This window comes from Arvicola amphibius, chromosome 7 (genome assembly GCF_903992535.2).
Source record: "Arvicola amphibius chromosome 7, mArvAmp1.2, whole genome shotgun sequence".
In the NCBI taxonomy this organism is placed as follows: Eukaryota; Metazoa; Chordata; class Mammalia; order Rodentia; family Cricetidae; genus Arvicola; species Arvicola amphibius.
The window spans coordinates 4,995,754-5,018,238 of record NC_052053.1 but is presented as its reverse complement, the minus strand read 5'-3'; the positions used below and the strand labels follow the sequence as shown (position 1 = coordinate 5,018,238).

The window sequence follows — 22,485 nt, the reverse complement described above, 5'->3', positions numbered from 1 at the left end:
TTGTAAGCAGTCTGCCTAAACCACACTGGACCTTAGTGTTCAGTACTTCTTAATCTCTTGCTCTTTTGTCCACCTGCAGCTCCATGAATGTGGCCAACGGTCCTTACAAACCACAGTATCAAATTCCACTGCTGTATGCAACCTAGAGAAGACATCTCTGGCCCAAAACCTCCATCTGTGGGCTATTGATGCTATAGTCCCTGGTAACCATGGTGCCCATCTCATATGGCTGAGGCAAGTCCACCCCACCCCACAATTCTAAAACAAAGGAAAGATATGAAAATTCCCACAGCCTTCCAGATTCAAACTTATGAGCCTACAGGGGAGCATTTCGCATCCAAACCACACTGATTCCAAAAGCAAAAACAACAGCTAAGACGGCATCAAACCTAAGAGTCTGCGCAGCAAAGGAAGGAAGTACAAAGTTGACTAAAAAGACAAAGAAAGGACTAAAACACATTCTTACCATCCTTCTGACAAGAAATTAACTCCCAGAATATAAAGAACAGAAAGAGCCGAACACCAAATCATCCCATTTCAAATTGAGCTGCAAATCTGAATATACATTGAGCAGGCACACAAAGAAGCAACAAGGGCATGAGAAATGGCCCTGTCTCTCAAATCATTATGGACAAACAACTCAGAACCATGACATCCCACCATGGCTATAATGGCTACCATCACCAAAACAAGAAATAGATGTTGAGTAGGATGCAGACAAAGAGCATATGTGATATACTTAGTGTAGATGTAAATTAGAACACCCTAATAAAAACCAGCCTAGTAATGCCTCGCAAATAAAAACACAGCTGGGCTGGAGAGATGGCTCAGAGGTTAAGAGCACTGGCTGCTCTTCCACAGGTCCTGAGTTCAATTCCCAGCAACCACATGGTGGCTCACAACCATCTGTACTGAGATCTGGCGCCCTCCTCTGGTGTGCGGGCACACATCGAGGCAGAATGTTGTATACATAATAAATAAATAAATCTTAAAAATAAAAAAAATAAAAAAAAATAAAAAAAAATAAAAACACAGCTGCCTGTTTCCTAGCAAGTCCACCAAAGGATGGGATTGCTAGAAAACATATATGTGTTTTTCACAAAACCCCGCCACAGGGGAGCTAAGCGTGGCAACTTGGAAATTTACCAGGCTTGCACATACTCCCCCACCACTACTGCTTTCCCTGCTGCATGCAGCAACTCGCGGAGCCTCCAGTGTGTGCTCCCTACTCCTGAGTTCTGGACTCCTTGCTCTGTGTACGGAATTGATTCAATTGCTTTTAATTTGTCAATCAAATCATATTTGTCAGTATTTAACCAGGCACCAACAAGGGAAACCAAAGAGGTGCAGGACTATTCATGCCGCCAGTTGCATCTCCTTGCCACACAGCTGCAACCACAACACCTCCTGCACAATTATTACACCTACAACAATTTGCCGAAATCTCATAACAAGGGTAACTATTTGACTAATAAATAAATCAATATACTTGAAAGTTATATAATTGCAGACAATATTACCATCCAGGAATTGAATAACCTTTTTGCTTATACTATGGATTGTAATCTGCAAGGCTTATATGGTTTTTGTGATACATACATTTATTGGATATTGGGACTTAGTATTCTTTTTCATATTATATCCTTAAGAAAGTGGTTTGATAACAGAGCCAAGAATGAGACACTTTTAGAAATAGTCTTTACAGACCAAAAATGAACAGCTAGTTGATAGGATTAATACCATTGAAAACCAAAATTTACCTGAAAAAATTAATGCTATTGAAAAGGATAACATTAACTTGACAGACAAAATTCAGTCCATGTAAAAGGGTACTGAGAAATTATCTGAAAGAATTCATACTGTTGAATTGGACAATCAAAATCTGCTAAAAAAAAAAACTTATGATAGGTTAGCAGCTAGAGTATCTCTCCAGAAGTCAATCTGCATGCTATCCAAATAAACGTCCAAGGATGAGATGTTATCCTTAAAGAAAAAACTTCAGACCTAGGAATCACATGTACAGAATGAGGACCAGAGGCTAGATGCCTCAAAGAAATCACTAAAAATATATACAGGCCACAAAATTCAGGCTTTATAAAAGATAGTAGTAAAGAGATTTGAAATGATTGAGGAAATTATTGGAGCTGATGAACAGGGAAAGAAGGCACAAGGACAGGAGTCAACATCACCAGTAGCCGTCAGAGATGACTTACCCAGGGTTTTAGCTTCCTACCTATAACCAGCTATGAAAAAGCATCAAGTTCTAAATGCCCAAAAGGATCCAAAGAAGGTAGATACCTATAGGAATGAATGATCTAAAAGAAATTAAGCAAGCAGTAGTACCTTATGGCTTGCACTCAGCATTTGTTAGGGAGATGATAAAGACAGGGGCTTCTAGCAATAGGATACCCCACACAACTGACTTCAATTAGTTTCAGTGGTCCTGGATGACAGGTCACAACTACTGTGGAAATGCCATTGGTGAGAAGAGGCAAAAAAATTTAGAACAACAGGAAAAAGCAAAAGGACTTGAGACTTCCCAAGATCAAATTCTTGGTGGGGGCACTTATGCTGACCCACAGGATCAAGATCTTTACGATGAACAAATCTTGTCCCTATGACACACAGCAGCCTTAAATGCCTGGGACAGGGTTCAGGAACTAGGAAAAAGAATTGAATCACATACCGGCATTAAATAGAGCCAGAGAGAAACCGTTAGAGACTTTTTTACAAAGATTAATCAAGGCTGTACAAATAGGAGTAACAGACTCAGAATCTAGACAAGTATTTATTGAATCTCTGACTATTGAAAATGCCAACTTAGAATCTAAAAAGATACTTGGGTCTTTATAAATGTTATATAAGCACCAATGGATGAATGGATCCTGCATACAATGAACATTGAGTCATTTGACTATAATCTTGAAGCTTCAGTAGGAGAAGCAATTTCCAAAGGTAAGAGGAGACTTCAAAAGGCCAAATGTTTTAATAGGACTTCTGAGAAGGAACTGTAGACAAGGAATTCCTAGTAATAATGCCTCCTCTGGGAATGGCAAAAATAAAAGTATCAACCTTCTGGATTATGTAGGAGATGTGACAAAGGCTGACATTGTGCCAATTAATGCAGACCAACAAAAGACAGACAGGGCAACTAGATACCATTGGGAAACTCCTTGGGAAGCCTCTTGCAGGCCCCCAAGTTAAACATGGTTCAGTCATTCCGAGTCACTGTGGAGGACATGTCTCACCAGGAAAATTAAATCCATTACCTGATGTAAAAAAACATACTGTTCTAAATAATGGAATAAACATGGAGGATGAATCAAAAATTCCAATGGGAAATAGGAAACGTATATTTTGGCAGACTTCTATAAATGATTAAAGACCCAAGCTAAGAGGGCATATAAATAACATTGTCATTGAGGGATTACTAGACATGGGTATGGACATGAATATCATTACTCCAGAATCTTGGCATCCAAATTGGTCTCTTTAAGAGGTAAGATGTTCAATTCCTAGGAATTCAAACCCTATCTCAAGTGAAACAAAGCACGAGATTGGTATAATATATAGAGCCAGAAGGACAGAGAGGAAGGCTGAAGCGATATATGGTTAATATTGCCTTGAATTTATGGGTTTGTGACCTGCTGCAGCAATGGAATAACAAGATAAATATTCCTGCAGTCCCAGAAACATAAGTTTCTGGGATATTATAAGATACTATGCACAAAGGTCACATGTCATTCATACTGTACAAAAACACAAAGCAACTAACAAAACTAAGAAGTACCAATGGTCCTACCTTTAAAATGGTTAACTGAGAAACTAATATGGGTTAAACAATGGCCTTTAACAGAAGAAAAACTGCAGGCTTTAGAACAGCTAGTATAGGAGCAAGTAGATGCTTACCATATTGAAGAATCAACCAACCCTTGAAATTCTCCTGTATTTGTTGTTAAAAAGAAATCTGGTAAATGGAGAATGGTGACAGATCTAAGAGCTGTCAACAAGGTAATTCAACCTATGGGCCCTCTATAATCTGGAATTCCTCTGCCTTTTCTATTACTAAAAGGATGACCCTCTTACAGTTATTGGTTTAAAAGATTGTTTCTTCACTATACCTTTACAAGAAAAGGATAGAAAAAAATTTAATTTCACAGTGCCTACTTATAATAATTCTCAGCCTACTAGAAGATACCAAAGGACCATTCTCCCACAGGAAATGCTCGATATCTCCACCCTGTGCCAATACTTTGTAAGTCAGCCATTGGAAATAATAAACAACTTCCTAAATCCATAATTTACCATAACATGGATGACATTTTGCTATCTGAATCAAATGTCGATACTTTAGAAAGAATATTTGAAGAAGAAAAAGTTTTGCCTAAATAGGGATTACAAATTGCTCCTGAAAAAATACAGAGAGGAGTTTCTGTCAATTACCTCAGTTGTAAAATAGGTTTATGGAAAATTAGAACACAAAAGGCACAAATTAGGAAAGACTGATTACAAACTCTTAATGACTTTCAAAGATTGTTAGGAGACATTTCCAGTCTATGACCAGCTGTTGGGATAACTCCTGATCTAATAGTTCATTTAAACAAAACCTTAGATGGTGACAAAGATTTAAAGAGTTGAGGAAACACATTCCAAAAACAATTTCACGTTTTGAAGGAGCTGAGGGGTCACAAGACTCTAGTCTTATTTTCTTGCAGTTTTCTCACACAACTCCATTCTTGGACTGTGTTCCAACACTTATTTCCTGACTTAACTTTAAAACATTTTTATATTTGTGTGTGTGTGTGCGAGAGAGAGAGAGAAAGAGAGAGAGAGAGAGAGAGAGAGAGGTGATAATGTACACATATGAAGGTCAGAGGATAACTTGTGGGAGTTGGTTCTCTTCTTCTACCAGGTGGGCCTTGGGGTTGAACTCAGCTTGGCAGTAAGCACCTTTGCCAACTGAGCCATTTCACCCACTTCACCCCGATTATTTCACATTTGTACTCAAGCACCACATTACCAAAAAGCACCCCATAAAATGCACAAATCATATGATACTATGTCTCATTTTTGTTTGTTTTTCCAAAGAAAAACATGTCTCTTTCTTTCCCTCAGTTCTCTGTTGAAGCTGAAACTCTGCAGTTAGCAGAGTGCTCTCTCTCTCTCTCTCTCTCTCTCTCTCTCTCTGTGTGTGTGTGTGTGTGTGTGTGTGTGTGTGTGACAGAGCACACATATGGAGGTTAGAGGATGACTTTATGGGAGTTGGTGACATTTTTATGACGCTCAGTTGAGAGGAATAACTCTGGACAGAGGGCTGCAGGACCTACAGCCCACTCAGCTCTCTAAATAGCCTAAAATGTTTTCCCAAATCAAGCCAGACCTGCAGAGAACCACACACCCGACCACATCTGCCATCCCCAACCCCACTGGAGAGGCTTTCACTGAATTTGGCCTGGGTGTTTGTTATACATTACGAAACACTGTGGGATGTTATTAAAAATGGACCTGCGAAAACCTGTCGGATTTATTGGGAAATAGTGTCCTCTTTATCACATAGTAACGTCTTTGTGAGATCTGCAGAGAAATTTCTTCCCGGTCTCCTAACCAGAAATAATCATGCTACTCTTGAGTGCCTGCCTTGTTTTTTATCTCCTCGGCACTGGGAATCATGTCACGGATCATTTTCCCTTCTCGGCTTTGTCTGCCAAGAATCTTAGAGGCGAGTTTGTGGTCAGTCTCCAGCAAGACCGCAGGACCTCACAATTTCTACTCTGTGTGTTCACCTTCCCTCCCGCTTCATTGTCGAGTCATGAGGCAGAAAAGCGTCACGGAGCCAACAGGCCTGAGTTTTAAGCCCTAGATCTCTAACACTTGAAATCCGTGTGGTCATTTGTCACTGATCCATGCTCAATGTCCCCATTTCTAAAGTGAAAATAATAACACCTACTCATGGGGTTGTCATTAGGACTAAAGAAAGTCATGTACACAGGAAGCTTACAACAGTGCCTGCCACAGAGCGAGCAAACGGTTTGTTTGCACACCATTCTCGCCTCTGCTATCCTTACTTTTACATGAGCTTCCTCCTAGCACTTAGGTGGTGGCTCACAACCGCTGATATCTCTTCTTCCAGGACCAGCACCTTCCTTTGACCTCTGTATGGACCAAGTATGTATGTGATATATATATACACACAGCAGGCAAAACACATATACACATAAATAAAAATAAATATAAATAATTCTTTAAAAAAAATAACAGCGTAGCCACATTGTCTCAATTAAGACAGACCTTAAGATAGCACTAGCCAATTTCAGAGACACTAGAAGTCTCCCATCGTGCCCTGATTTTCTGGTTCTACGAGGAAAGTCCTTTGTACCATGTGACATCACTACATCCTCTTCACTAAGTCGGCATTTCAGGGAAGCTGTGTCTCTGCTGTTTGGAAGCTTCCCTCTGGTCACCTGGCCTCGAGCTCACAGAGATTCCCCTGCCTCTGCCTCCTGAGGGTTGGGATTAAAGGCGTGCACCACCACCAGCTGGCAGACTACAGCTTACTTAAAGGGAGACGGTCTATTTTACTTCTCCGTAACGTAAACAAGGAGTTCGTACCCATTCTCATTCCCTCCTTCAGATGACAGTCAGGCTTGTCAAACTCTTAGGGGGGAAATCCCAGGAATCCTTTGCTGCTGTTAGTTGGTTCTTATTCTGTAGTCTTTGCTCTTTTGGGGGATTTGCCACAGAGCTCCCAAATAAATCACACACGGAGGCTAAGTTTTACTTATAAATGCCCGGCCTTGGCGTGGCTTATTTCTAGCCAGCTTTTCTTAAATTTTCCCAACTACCGCTGGCCTCTGGGCCTTTTCCTTTTCTTGCTTCTGTAATCTTACCCTGCGACTGGCTGTGTGACTGGATGGCTGGTCCCTTCCTTTCTCACTCCTTGATCGCTCTTGCTTCCTGATCCCTCTTTTCCTCCTTCTACTTATTCTCTCTCCCTGCCAGCCCCACTTATTCTTTCTCCTGGCTGGCTATTGGCCATTCAGCCCTTTATTAGACCAATCAGGTGTTTTAAACAGGCAAAGCAACACAGCCTCACAGAGTTAAACAAATGCAACATAAAAGAATGCAACACCTCTTTGCATCATTAAACAAATGTTCCACTGCATAAACAAATGTAACACATCTTAAAATAATATTGTACAACATTTTGCTATGCAAATATACTTTTTCCAAGACATTTGACAACTATATGTCTGAAAGAGGATTAGTATCTAGAACATACAAAGACCTTTAAAATCTAAACATCACAAAAACAAACTACATAATTTAAAAATGGAATATAGACCTGAACAGAATTCTTAGAAGAAATATGAATAACTGGTAAACCTTTTTAAAAGTGTTCAACATTGTTAGCCACCAGGGAAATGAAGACTCCTCTGAGGGCCAGCCTCAGCTGCCTGTGTGTGGACGTCAGTCAGCTGTTCTCAGGCTCTCATGGAGAACACAACCAATGCCCGCAGGGATGCAGGAAAGGGGAACCCATATACAATGTTGGTGGGAGTACAAAATAGTGCAACCACTATGGGAATCCATCTCAGGCATTCTACAAAGAAACAAGTATAGAAATACCACATAAAGCAGCTGATTCAATCCTGGGTATGTATCCAAAGGACTTTATGTTCTCCTACAGAGATACTTTGACATTCACGTCCATTGACGCCTTGTTCTCAATCTCTAGGAAGAGCAGTCTTCCTGAATGTCCATCTACTGACAAATGATTAAAATGTGGTACAAGCACACAGTAGAATTTTTCTTCAGCTGTAAAGAATAAATACGTCTACAATTAACTGGAAAATAATTCATGGGCTGAGATAAATGCGGCCCAGAAAGTCAAATATAGCATGTGTTTCTCTCCTATGTTTGCAATAACTTTACTTTTTATATTTGTTTGTTTAACTTGAAATTTCTTTCCTTTCTTTTTCCCCCCTAGACAGGGTTTCTCCGTGTAACCCTGGTTGTCCTGGAACACATTCTGTAGACCAGACTGGCCTCGACCTCAGAGATCCACCTGCCTTTGCCTCCTGTGAGCTGTGCCACCACTGCCCAGCAACTCAGAATTTCTATAGAGGCCTATAAATGAGAAAGGGCTATGGATAGGGAAGATCTTATAGTAAAATACTTATAATATTAAACAAGATGGAATACTGAGGGTGGCAAGGTTTAAACAGTGTCTTAGGGTTTTTGTTGCTGTGAAGAGACACCATGACAAAGGCAAATCTTATAAAGAAAACATTTAACTGAGGGGGCTCACTTACAGTTTCAGAGGTTCAGGCCATTATCATCATGAGGGGAGCATGACGGCATGCAGACAGACAAGGTGCTGGAGCTGCAAGTGCTACATTTTACAGGCAACAGGAAGTCAACTGAGACACTGTGTGGTATCCCAAGCATAGGAAACCTCAAGACCTCTCTCACAGGGACACAGTGCCTCCAACAAGACCACGCCCACTCCAAAGCCACACCTCTTAATAGTGTCACTCCCTATGTGAATATGGGGGCCCCTCAAACTACCATTATATTCAAACTACCACACCAGGGATGGGTTAACAAAAACCAAGGATGTATGAAGAACCTTCTTCTCTATAACCTAATTTTCAAATATAATATTAAAAAGAATTTGAACATATGCAGATCCCAGAAGCCATGGGTTATTCAACAAAACTCGCAGTGCCAGGGTGAGACTCTTCCCTGGCGGCTGTTTGCTAAGAAAACCATAGAGACCCCTAAAACTATGCATATTATGTATGGCCACAGCCCATGGCCGTCCATCAGAACTGTATGGTAAGACCACATTGCTGAGAAAACTATGAAACTTCTCTACAGAACACAGAGGAGCCATGCTGAAACTGAGTCAAAAGCTTCCTCTTTGCTGGATAGCTTTTGCAGTAGCAGAAGAGATGCTAGCAGACAGCTTAGGAAGAACATGCTATTTCCAAGCATTGGACCTTACAGGTTACAAGGCAAACTTCACATGGAAAAGGAAATGTGGTTACGAGGACAATCAAGGCATAACTGTTGTGGAGGTAATCAACTAATTTCTGATAAATCCTATAAACTACTTTGAGGAAGGGAGTTGATCCCTGGTGCTCTTGACTTAGTCAAAGGCCCATGGCTGGGAGATAGTAGGACCTACTACTTTTGTTTGTCTGAAAGGACATGTTGCCAAACTGCCTCCTGCATATTTGTTTATGACTACAGAATAGGGCTGTCCCTTAGCACTGATCAAAAAATCTTCTCTTTGTAATGCAGACTCATGGCTGCCCAAATTGTCAAGGATAAGGGACTGTTGAGTGCCAACCTTAAAAGGGATTCCCATATCACCTACTCCAGGGAACATCATGGAGGATGAACAGGGAGGAAACAATCTAAGAGCCAGATGACAGGGAAGACAATCATGAGACACTATCTTGTGAACCTAAAATGGCCTCAGTACTCACAAACTCACAGCAGCTGTGGTTGGCCTGCACAAAACTGAGACCATAAACCGAAGGGTGGGGTCTCATGGCACCCAGCCCTGCCCAAAGAGCTATTGGCCTCTTCGGAATGCTTGAGGGAGAAGTCATGCTCCTCAGAAATGCAGCCACTGCTGAGCTATTCGGGTGCCCGTGGACAGCTTCACAGTCTTGCCCATATAGGTAGCTCCTGTTAAACCCAGTGGACTACACAGGAAAAAAAGGAGGTGGGGCTTGAGAGGGGTGGGAGGAGGATAAGAGAGGATAGAGGTGTAAATGTGACCAGGATTTCACATAGATACACACATAAAATTGTCAAAGAATCAATTAACGTAAAAGTACTTTCTCCAAATTTCTATTGCTGTAAATTAGAACTTTTATTCCTTAGGTTTCAGAAATAGCATATTCTTTTTCCTATTATAATGAAGCTATTAAATTTTCAACTCATTGGATTTCTAACAAAAAGTAGGTGTGTATAAAAGAAGGTATTTAGGGGCTGGAGAGATGGCTCAGCTGTTAAGAGTACTTGCTGCATTTTCAGAGGACCCAGGTTCGGTTCCCAGTGCCCATGTGGACGGACACACAACAGTGGTAGCTTCACCTCCATAGGATCCAACACTCTTGTAAGGCCTCCTGCACACATAGGCACATACAAAGATGCATGTACACACACATACACATATATAAAATAAACCCTTTCCAAAGAAGGGATTTAATCAAGAACTATTGACTACTATGACTTACTACCACTTGCTACTGTTACAGTTCCGCAGTTCATCAGAGACAAAGTAATGCAACATGCCTTTGTGGAGCATCACAGTGGAAGGAACCAGGAATAAACAATGTGTCTGCCGATGGGAGACACAAAGAATCATAAAGCACTTAAAGAAGAAAGAGTGATAGTAAGGGGTGTGGTTGGAGTCACTGCTTACGGGAACAGGGAAGACCACGCTGATGAGCAAAGGGATGTGTCAAAAGGAATAGTTGGAAGAAATGATGTGTACCAAGGTGAAGAAAGAAGCCTCACCCGGGGAAGGGTGAGCAGGTCCCTGGGTTCATTTTGTCGACTGCTGAATAGGAGTCCAGTTCAGAGTCCTAGTCTTGGCTCTGTCAACTCCCTGCCCTGCTTGACCTCGTCTCTTACAAGAAGGTAACAGTGTTTGTCCTGTCTCTCCCTCGGCAGCTGCTGAGGCTTGGGTTTATACTCAGGGAATATTTTGAGCCCAACAGGCAAAGAACATTAGGAAAACGCAAAGTACAATTACGTGACTTTACCCCCATATTTTCTCCCGACTCTTCCCATTTGGGCTGTTATTTTATTAAAAGCAAATAAACACATCTGGTGGCTTATTCCTCCCTCTCATTAAGCTAACCTCATTGGCCCTTTCAGACACATCTGCTTCAAGGGTAGCCCTGAGACTATCCTCTGCACTGAAAGTTAAGATCAGCATGACACTAAAAAAAGGGGGGCTTCTAGACCCACAAAAGCAAGAGTCAATTGGAGCTTCTTGGTAGCCGCTTTTTTTCAGATAGGTTCTGTTTGTTGGCCTCAAGGAGAGGCACAAGTTCTTTAAGAGATGGCTTCCTATTCCTACTGGTGGCATGAGTGGCTATGGTTCTTTCAGAAGGTCCTGCTACAGAGCACTTAAATGGAGTTTGTGAGCAGAGAGCTCAAGTTACTCAATGGTGACATAGACCCACTGTGTCCCTAGATCGCAGAGGCAGTTAACACACCTCTGTCATGTTGGGCAGGATGGAGCCACAGGCATAGTCACAGCATTAGTCCTAGCTATACATGCTTAGCATTAAAATAAATAAAAAATAAACTCTCCTGGTCAGAAAATGATTACAGATACACCATAGGACAGATTCAGACAAAAAGACCTCTGAATAGGCCACAGGGTTGGATTCATGTACATGAGCTTAGGAGAGAGAGAAGAAGTACAGACAGTCACAGATTAAAGGAGTAAGAATAATAAAATAAATATCAAAAAGTAATAGAGTAAAAAAATAAGCCATGTAAAGATAGAATATACACAGCAAATCTGGATTATGTGTATTATTGTATTTTCTTTGGATTTTTTGACTGTTAATGAGCTAACTGTGGGAGACATTTGATTCTGGGTGCTGTTAAACTAAACCAACATAAGGTAACTTGACTTCAAAATTTGAGTTAAGGATATGCTACTTTGGAAAAGTAGCTTTTCTTTCCACAGAGGATGGGAACCTATGGATTCCTTCCAGACTAATGTAATTTGATGGAAATAGACTCCCCAAAAGGTCTCCATGAACCCCCAAAATACTTCGTCTAACAAACATCAGAAAGCAGTTTGGAGAAAATTACACCTAAATTTCCAAAATGATTGCTTATAAATGTTTATTTTCATTTTAAATGAGTTAGTTATAAATGATTAATGGTCACAGTCAATATCTTAAAAAAAGAAGGGGATATGATATACAGATGAATACTTTGCATTGGTATGGATCTTAGTCTATTGATACAAATTGAAGGTCAATTTTGTTACACTGTGTATATGTATTTCTGCTCTTGTTTAAGGTGTTATGTTTGTGTAACTCATTTGAAAATGATGTATAGTTAAGAAACAGATTAATAGATAATCATCTATAATAATCAAACTTTTAATTATGTTAGTAGGTTTTCTAGATATATAGACATATATTTCAGTTAGATAATCTTCAACACTTTAAAGACCTATAGAATATAGCATTTAAAATGTTTTAAGAACTTAGACTTTTCTTGACCATGAGACATGTCTGCTTCTGGCAGCACCAATCTACTTCAAGAGGATGATGGGCATCAAAAAGGCTTCTTATGGAGTTTGCTAGCCATTTGGGCAAGAAACTGCTCATGCTTGGACTGCTTGATGTTATGCTATATAAACTGGACATGTAGGACCCACAAAAAATGACTGCTGAACTTGCCAAGAAAAGGTAAGACAGTCCTTTAGAGTTTCTGCTTCATGAAAGAGTCTGCCAGATATCTGTAGGACACAGAAGAAAGTGACCAAAAAATTGCCACTATAGGTGAAACAGTCTTTAAAATTTCCTGCTTCATGGAAAACTCTGCAGAATACTATGGGGCCTGTATGCTGAAGATGGATACCCCAATGTTACAGAAGAACTTTGGGTGACTGTCCAGGTAGCAAGATGTCTCTGTCAATTCTAGAGTTCTGGAAGTTGTTTATAATGCACTTCCTTTTAACTTAGGTAATTATATCCTCCTTGGGTCTTTGACAGAGTTGAAGACAGATTATATGTAACCTTACTATGTTAAAGTTAAAATCTTCCTTTTTATTTAGACAGAAAATGGAAGATGATGTGGGATTTCTCTCTGTATGCTATGAGTATGTTTTATTACCATTGGTTAATAAAGAAGTTGTTTTGACCTATGGCTGAATATAGTTAGGTGGAAAAACTAAACTGAATGCAGGGAGAGAGAAGGCAGAATCAGGCAGATGTCATGTAGCTGACGAAGGAGAAAGATGCCAGAAAATTGCCAGTAAGCCATAGCCTTGTGGTGATACATAGATTAATAGAAATGGGTTAACTTAAGATGTTAGAGCTAGCTAGCAATATGCCTGAGCCATTGGCCAAACAGTGTTGTAACTAATAAAGTTTGTGTCATTTGGGCCCAGATGGCTGGGAAATGAAAGGGCAGTCTCCATTTGCACACCAGCACTAATCTGAGGGTTATCGATGCATTTTCATGTGCTAGCAAACCCAGAAATAAGAACTCAACAGTACAGATCAGTTGTATGGTGGCATGGATTTCACATAAGGGTTGTTTTTTTTTTCTTTTTTTTTCTTTTTTTTTTTTTTTTTTTTTTTTTTTTTTTTTTTTTTTTTTTGAGACAGGGTTTCCCTGTAGTTTCTAGAGCCTGTCCTGGAGCTAGCTCTTGTAGACCAGGCTGGCCTCGAACTCAGAGATCCGCCTGCCTCTGCCTCCCGAGTGCTGGGATTAAAGGGTTGTTTTTTTATTAATATAACCAGAATATTTTTTCAAATATAATTAGATTTAAATATTTTTATTGCTTTTATTCATAGCATGTATGCGTGTGCATCAATTTGCACACGGATATGGATATGAATGACAGCTTGGAGAAGTTAGTTCATTCCGTCTATTGTGTGAGACTCAGGACTGCACTCAGGTGATGACGTAAGAGTCTTTACTCACGGAGCCATCTTGCTGGCCCCTGGAATTCTCAAAGTGAGCAGTTTTAAATGGCTTTGTCACTCAAACGTCATCTGCTGTGTGCTTTGGTTTTAGCTGTGACTTAGGTTTGCTAAAGGATCTTACGAGTAACGCCATGTGTTCTAATGCTAGTCGTACAGAAACTGAAAGCACATTAGAATTTATAAAGCTTCTTCCATTCTGTCAGCCTGACTCCCTTTTATATAGGGATGAGGAAGATAATTCTTCACAGCCATCGGTCGTGGTTAGCCATCCAGCTAACCCCCTGTGCTGCTCACATTTTCAGGTCAGTTTTGATATTAAGCACACGTAACAGACCTTTGGTTCCTACTGTTCGCTTAGCAAATATCTATTGGTGCATCTCATCTCATAATAAAATTAAGCCTTGCAGGGCGGTGGTGGCGCACGCCTTTAATCCCAGCACTCGGGAGGCAGAGGCAGGCGGATCTCTGAGTTCGAGGCCAGCCTGGTCTACAAGAGCTAGTTCCAGGACAGGCTCCAAAGCTACAGAGAAACCCTGTCTCGAAAAACAAAAAAAAAAATAAAATAAAATAAAATTAAGCCTCCACAACTGAGAACAAGCTTAACAAGTTCTCAAACACAAATCTTCTGCTAATTTCTCAAGCCCCTGTCCCTTCTTTCCTTCTTGCCCCACCCTCCAGACATCCTAGTCTTTCTTTTTGGTAGGTTCCTCAAAACATATTCTCTGCCACTGGCCCTTTTCACTTCCTGTTCCCTCTACCTAGAGTGCTTGCTCTCCAGATGTGGGTGTCAATTCCTTGTCGTTCAAATCTCCATCCAAATTTAAAAGAAAATTGTTACTACTCAAAGTGGCAAGTTTCCTTGTGGCATTTTTCTCAATCCAAATTGTACCCATACAACCCTTCTGCTCACTCTTATTTACAATGGCATAATTTGGGTGATTATACTTGGTGTTTCTCCGAAAGAAAAGGAAACAAACAAAGAGCAATTTTAGGAAGAATTAGCTCAATTTAGGACCAAATAAAGTTGAGATAGAATCAGTTGTTTACCTGGCAGCTGAACAAATGAAAGCAGACCCTGCCAGGGCATATGGTTGGAGGAAAATGGCTGATGAGCGAGAGTAGAGAGACTTGCTCAGGAAATCAGAAAACAGCAAATACAAATAGGGCTGAAGATAGAGCAATTAAGTTACAAGATCACAAGGCTGCGCCTTAAGGTTAAGCAGTAAACAAACGATACAATGAAACCCAGACAGAGGATCCTTCCTTTTGGAACTGGGAGACCGCAGGGGACCAAGTTGAGAGCTTTAAGCTCAAATGCAATAGATGGGCTGTAACACAATAGAACTAGTTAGAAAATGCCTGTCATTATCAGATTGTAAGCTCCTGGAAGGCAAAGCCGGGTCCTTCCAGAGTCTTCATGTTTGTCTGAACTCAGGATGGTACTATAACGTGGTAGGGACTCTTTCCTGTAAGTATAGGACCAGTGAAGGAGAGGGATGAGGCCAGGAGAGGGCAGTGGAGAAGAAAGGGCAGAAAAGTGGAGAAACGGAGGAAGGAAACAAGAGAGAAATAAGGAAAGATCCAACACTGTGTGGACAGAGGAGTTTGCTTGTTTTCTGAGTGGGAATCAACACTGTGTGGACAGAGTTTGCTTGTTTTCTGAGTGGGAATGTCTGGAGCGGGTCTGTGAGTGAGTAGAGGCAAAAGCAGCACAGAGAAAGGAGACACAGCTAAAGGCAAGATCCTTTGTGATGGCAGGTTTTGTTACGTAGTTATTCCTTCGAACTGAAACACCCCTTCCTGAAGGGATCAGGAGGACTCACAAGTTTCAGGAAGCTATTAAAAGTTCAGGAAGCTATTAAAATTTAGAGGCTCAGGAAACTCACAAAGCTTACAAGATTCAGAATGCCCACAAAGTTCCAAGGCTCATGAGGCCGGCTCCCAAGCTTATGCAAGCAGTGAGCAAAGAGGAGGCAGCTTAAGCTGCCTGCAACTTGGACAGCTTCAAAGATGCGCTTTCCTGGGTCCTTGCTCCACTGGGATAGGCTTTCTGCGGCTGCCACTGCCTTGAGATACCCACACGCCTGCACTGAGGTACCCAATGCCTTGAGTTCCCCATGCTCCTCTACATAATCCCCCAAAACTCGTGGTTTCACCAAGCTAGGCTTAGGTGGAATCAGTTCTTTAGATTGTCATCAGTGCCCTCTCTATGGTGAACAGGCACTTATTCGTATCTCCCCAGGAAAAGTCATAAAACAGCTTATGCAATAAAGATGGTGTATATTAGAATTCAACGAAAACTAAGCTTTGCAAGAGATAAGTCAAAAACAAGTCATACCTTGTTGATTAAGGGTGATTTGAAATGTCATGATCCCATATAATTTTTAATTGATTTAATATTACCATCAAGTGATGCCGCTAATATTTGGGCCGGTGAGATGACTCAGCAGGTTAAGGCACTTTCCCAAGTGTGATGGCCTGAGTTCCGTCTGCAGGGAGGGGCCACATGGTGCAACCAGAGAGAGCCAACTCCTGCAGGGTGAACTCTGACCTTCACAGCCTGCTAGGGCATGTGCTCACGCATGCACACAAACACAAATGAGTCCAATAATGAAATAGGCAAATATTACATCTAATTTTGTACTTTCCATTCCATTCTACTATTTTTAAATTGTTGTTCTTGTTCCCTGTGGTTTCTTTGGCAAAATTTTGCATTTTAGCAATAAAACATATTATTTCTTAGGCTGGGTAGAAATAGGGCAAAGTATGACAACAAATATATTTTACACATAGATAAGTGACTTCTTTGCTGTTATCAAAACTGATAAAGATTGATAAAAATAAACAAGAAATCAGAATCTAAGCCTGCAAAGTAAATCACAACTCTATTTTCTATGTCCTTTGAGGAATGTAAACATCTCTATACCACCCAAAAAAGACAGGAAAAAAATCATAGTTTCCTCAAAAACAAATAAATAAAAATTGAAAAGCAAACCTTAAGTCTTAAGGTCTTTTGCTAATGTCGACAAATGTCTTGTTTGCTCAAGTAGAAATGCTCGTAATGTTTCCTACCTTGAAGAACTGACCCTCCTGGCTCCTCCGTGCTATTTTAAAATCTTACTTTGGCCTCTTCCCCAAACTCAAGAAAACTCTTGAGTTTTACCTAATTAGAGTCTTAGTCAAAGTCAGACATTCTGTTCCTCAGAAACTAGGTTCAAGGTACATCTACAGCAGATTCTGTCTCTGTTTTACGGGATATTTGTCAGACCCAGCTTCTGACATGATCAGTTTTTCAAGAAGACCAGCTTGGGGGAGAGGGGGTCTCCTACTATGAGGGTCCCAGAGATTAACCATGTCGCCATGCTGGGTAGCAAGTGCCTGCACCCCTTTAACAATCATGCCCACCCCCTCTTTAACTTTTTCAGGGCTGCCAGAGTTTTCTGTATCCCCACCTTAAGTTTTCCTCAGAAAATATCTCTGCCAGCGTGTCCTCGGGTCTCCCTTTCCTGGATACTTACCACATTTTACCTAAACGGTTTCCTTAAAACCTCCTTCCTGTGTGCCTGCTCCGTTGGCACTAACTCGGAGCCCCTTGCCCAAATCCCCACCACAAAAACAAGGAAGACTTCAGACCATTTTCTAGGAGTAAGGAAGCCTTCACAAGTACAGAATGACCCTGGATTCCTTTCACCTCCACGGTTCACGGCACTTGTCACTGGAAACAGCCCCCAGCGCTGCTGGCCTTCAGACAGGGAGCCCTCGTGCCCCCCTTCCGACCCACAGAGTGCAAATCCTGGGAGAGGGGCTCTTCAGTGCTTTCAAAAGCCTCTGGGTGTTTCTGATATAAGTTAAAGTTTGAGAGCGTTGTGGCTACAACTCTCCTTGGTTCTTCTCCTCGCGCTTGTTAGAATCAGCGGAGGAGAATTTAGACTCTCGGGTTGGTTTCAGCTGAACTGTGGTGGTTTTGGTCACTTTATTTTCTCCCACAGTGTTAACACACTGCACTACCTTCAAATGACAACTGCACACTCAGAACTTGTTTCTTCTGTCATGGAGGTTGGTTGGGAGTTGTAAAGGGTACTATCTTCCTGGTTTGTTTGAAATATCCAGATAACTTTATAACATGACTCTAAATTAGTCACGGACAGAAACATAGACTCTAAATAAGCATATTTAATTTTTATCGTCGCTTCATTAAGACATATAAATGTAGAAATTCAGAGTGGTAAGGGGCTTTATTCCAAGCATCGTGGACACCTAGATTAGCGACTGCATTTGTGGTTCAGAGATGCCTGGCTGGGTGCCTTCCCCCTTAACAAATTTAGCAACCTTCAGGTTAGGGCCCTGGACAACAGGCCTCCTTAGAGCCTCCACCCCCAAGTCCTCTGGAACCCAACTACAACCCTGCTAATGTCTCCAGACAAAGGCCTCATTCTGCTCAGCTATATTAATAGCAGCAAGTGTTAGAGACGCGGCAGGCTGAATCCCGTGGGGAGAAAAGTCAGGGCAGGTGTGGGTTTAAGCATCCCCATCACTTCATCAGGCCGTGTTTCTAGTTTCCTTCTTAAGAACCAAAATAGACAATGGAAAAAAAAACATTTTCCCCCAATGGGAATGAGACACTGATTTGGCATTTAACTAGTGAAGTTTATCTTTGGATAAAGTAATATGAACAGTTATCTTTTGTGGCTAGATTTTCTTCTATTTACTGACTGCTGATTCAATTTAGGGCATTTTTTTTTTCTTTCAACTTGAATAATCATATAACGTCATTGCTCCTAGAACCTCCTATATTTAAGGAAATTACAGGTTGACCAGTTCAAGTTTGAGTACTTTTATCTTCTTTGGAAGAATTACCTAAGTTTTCTTCTAACAAAATTGGCTTCAAACCCATGGTTCCTTGACTGCCGTGGTGAAACCATACAGTTCAGGAAGAATCGCTAACGACCTGCGGTCTTTATAAAAAACCTGAAGACCAGGCTGTCTCCATGCTAAGCAACAATAAACTCTGTGCTGTCCCGGCGCTATAGTAACTGAGCAGAAACGGGGAATGGGAGAGTCCTCATGCTATTCCAAAGTTTTTTTGGAAGGAATATCCACCACAAAACTGTATGTTTTGAGAATTCCAGAACAACTTCCATTTTGCCTAGGTATTTATAATCAAAATCGAAGAAAGCTGGTGGGGACACCAGAAATACAGTCCGAGGACAGCCCCCAGACATGCGCAGAAGATAATCCCTGAGCCACAAGTGCAGCTTGGCTGCTAGGTGGTTAGACAGGCAACACACTTCTCAGAGGCAGAGAACTCTGACCTGCAGAGCCTAGAAACAGCTATGGAGATTGTGAACACATTTATATGAAGTCCCGTGGGCTGGATGCAGACACAGGATACTGACCAATGGTCGGAAAAGGCGAGGCCTTTGTTTTAAAGCTCCCATGGTGTGACAGTTTAGAACCCGTTACTGCTCATTTTTAAGTAAGCAGCAATGAAGCAGTCTGAGGAGTTAGCATTTGAAAGTTAAAGCTGCCTCTTTGAGAACCTCCGTCCTCTCCCAGTCCCCTAACTTCTTCCCTGTGGTGTATCAAGGAGAGACCTGGTCAGGGGAAGAGGTCTTCATTATGCCTGGTTAGACTAGTTGTGGCAGGATACTTCACAGCAGCCCCCTTCTGAAGCCCAGGGTCTGTTTTGATTTACTATTAACCCTCAGACCTTAACTCCTGTTGATAACCTTTCACAGAAGGGTCTACGCTTATCCTGTTTGCTGGTCTCTCATCTGGGAGGAAGCCAGATGGCCTGCAGATAAAACACTGTTTGTTGCCAGGAGTACTGACCCTTGCAGATCAGAACTCACTATAAGATTAGAGCACTCTGTCAGGTCCTCACAAACAGGACAATTGATGATGAGGTGTCACCGCAGGAATGGAAAATTACAGTCAGAAATATGTTAGCTATGACAAGATGGCAAGATTACCCAGAGAAGGAAAGGAACTCCTGCTCTGTTTCTCAACAGGCTGACTGAGGCTTTTGGGAAATTCACCAGCGTGGTTCCCTGATCTCTTCATGGCTAATATTTCCTTAGCCAGTCATCCTGACATCAGGAAGCTCAGGTGGACCTTAGACCCTATAGACTCAGCTGTTGGACGCCACCTTTTTGTGTTCAGCAACCAAGATACGAAAGACTCAGAGCAGCAGGACAAGGGAGACCATAGGCCCCACTGGACAGGCTCAGCTACCAGGTTAGATAGGTTTCAGACATCAAAAACTAGGAAAAGAACTAGTTCAAATGCAAAACTCTCGGCCATTGGGTACACCAATGCACCTAATGCCACCGACAGCCATAGCAATGAGTAAGAAAGAACCCAAGGCACTGGGAGGTTGGTTCCCTCTTCCCAGAGAAGGAAGGGGCCAAGCCCTGGCATTAATCACCACCTTACAAAACTGAAATTATGCAGGGAAGCAGACTGGTAGACAGAAAAGCAAAAGGCAGCCATATGGATTCCAAAGAAGTAATTTTGTTTCTTCTAAAAATACATAGAGATAAAATTTTCTACTTTGTTTTACTAAGTATATTTTGATTTAATATGATTGTGTCATATAGACTCATAAGAATTATTTGCATGTCATTGTATGTCACTCTGTGTCTAAGAAAGCACAGGACAAACGCATACTGCCTTTATAAACTCAGGTGCTCTTAACTTCTTAAAATCTATTAAGACGCCATTACTGCTGCTATTAAGTATGCTTTATAAATCCTTGACATTCTACTTGTTTGTTAGAAACAACATTCATGGAGCCATAAAAGTTTCATTGAGCTCTAAGAATGTGCTTCCAAAACACACTTTAGTACAAAATTAAAAATTTATTTCAATTTTTATAGTCAAAGTAATAAAAATAAATGACACAAAACACTTGGTTAATCAAAACACTCCTAAATAATGCACCTTTAAAATCCCTTGACTAGATGAATTACTGCGCATTTGTTTTCTATATTTTAACATAAAAATGATACTTGTAAGATTTTTAAAAATATTTATTTTTAATTATGTAACTTAATTCTGTGGGGCAGGCATAATTAAACTCAGGGCACCTGAGTGAGAAATGTAAGATTTTTAGGAAGCTTCTGCTATATGTAAAAGGGTGGATGTGTGTGGAGAGGGTGTTTTTAAAATTTGCATTAAATTTCCATTTCACAGTGAAATTACAGAGGATATAATCCCAGCAAGCAATAGTGTTCAGATGTCTGCATGTAAGGGGAGTGAATGGCTATGGTACTGTCTTACCGGAGAGAGAGATAACACATCACATCTCTGGGATCATGTTTAAACTACAATTGTATCACTAAGAATGAGTCACTGCCTGTCTGCCTATGTGTTCAGAGAAAAACCATCTAAGATGTTTTTCAAGGTTCTTGTCTAATTACAAATTAAAGAAAGAAAAAGATCATTTAGAGATCACTAAATAAAGATCATTAAAAAGTTGCTAATGCCTGCCCAACCGGCACAGTGCCTTCTCAGTACAGGTTAGCGACTCCGTTTCTAAGATAGAGATGCTTTAATTCATCTTTGGTGTCATCAAACTCCCTTCTCTGTGTTTATGGTTTACACCCATAGATGAGCGTTTCGGCCTTCATGAGAGAAACTGCTTTTTCTAGAGCCCAATCCATTCGGAGAATCAGAACTGCTCAAATTCTTGAATAAGTGACTCTTGGGTGCTCGGTCCTAAATGAGACATTTATGTCAACCCACACAAGGCTCAGAGACATCATGGGAAAAGGGGCAGGAAAACCCGTGAGACCTGGCAGATGGGGGTGTGGTGGTAAGCTGTCCCTAGACACGACGTGGCTGTCACAGTCACGAGTTCACAGAGGAGGTTTGGGGTGTTAAAAATGGATATGTTTGGGGCTGGGGAGATGACTCAGTGGTTAAGAGCACTTCCTGATCTTTCAGAGGATTGGAGTTTTGTTCCCAGCATCCAAACTCAGTGACTCACAGCAACATATAAAACCAGATCCAGGAAGTTTAATTCCCCTCATGGGTACCCACAGAAGTGCACGCACATACATATACACACGCAAAATACACAACACACACGCATGCCTGTACACATAATAAAAATAAAAACGCATTTTAGATACATGTATCTATGAATTTGTAAAAGAATAAATTAAAATTATTTCTTGATTATATCATGTCTTTGAGGTACAAATTTTGATTTATGGTTTAAGGGTTGTTTAACACTGTGGGGAAAACTATCAGACCAACGGTTTAAATGAAAATGATAAGACTAAATAAAACCTATAAAATTTGTGATTTTTAAATGTATCCTGATAGACAGCTTACATGGGCTTACGTTGTTACCTCTTTTCATAGTACCAAACACACTTATAGGTAAATATTCACAGAAATTAAAAGAGTTACGTTAGCCAGAAAGATCATTGTGTAACCTGAATTTTCAAACAGAAAGTCTTGGCTCTGGCAGCCCAGTTGACCGGGGCCACAGTCCCAGTACTCTAATTAAAACATGGCAACTCCAAAGGCACTGAGAAGAAATGAACACAGAAGACAAGAAGCGTCTTGAATCGGAATTGGACAATTTTAGCCAACACGCTACCTGATGATTTTATTGTTTCAGTTCTGTCTCTCCAAGGGCTCTACGGAAGTCTTGTTGGCAGGCCATGACTGCTTCTGCTCCAGCCTAGAGCCACTTCCCATGAGTAATTAACTATCCCATGTCCTGGGAGGGTTTCCTGGAACCCATGATGACCACTTGGTCTCCAAC

At 41.0% G+C, this 22,485-nt stretch overlaps 1 long non-coding RNA gene across 1 annotated transcript in view; it reads right to left on the bottom strand.

Moving 5' to 3' along the window:
* Window positions 1-16,187, bottom strand: part of LOC119818831 — a 62,062-nt gene extending 45,875 nt beyond the window's left edge. The window contains exon 1 of the long non-coding RNA XR_005286189.1: window positions 16,045-16,187. This is a non-coding gene — a long non-coding RNA (uncharacterized LOC119818831). The remainder of the gene's footprint in view (window positions 1-16,044) is intronic.
* Between the last annotated feature and the right edge of the window lie 6,298 nt (window positions 16,188-22,485).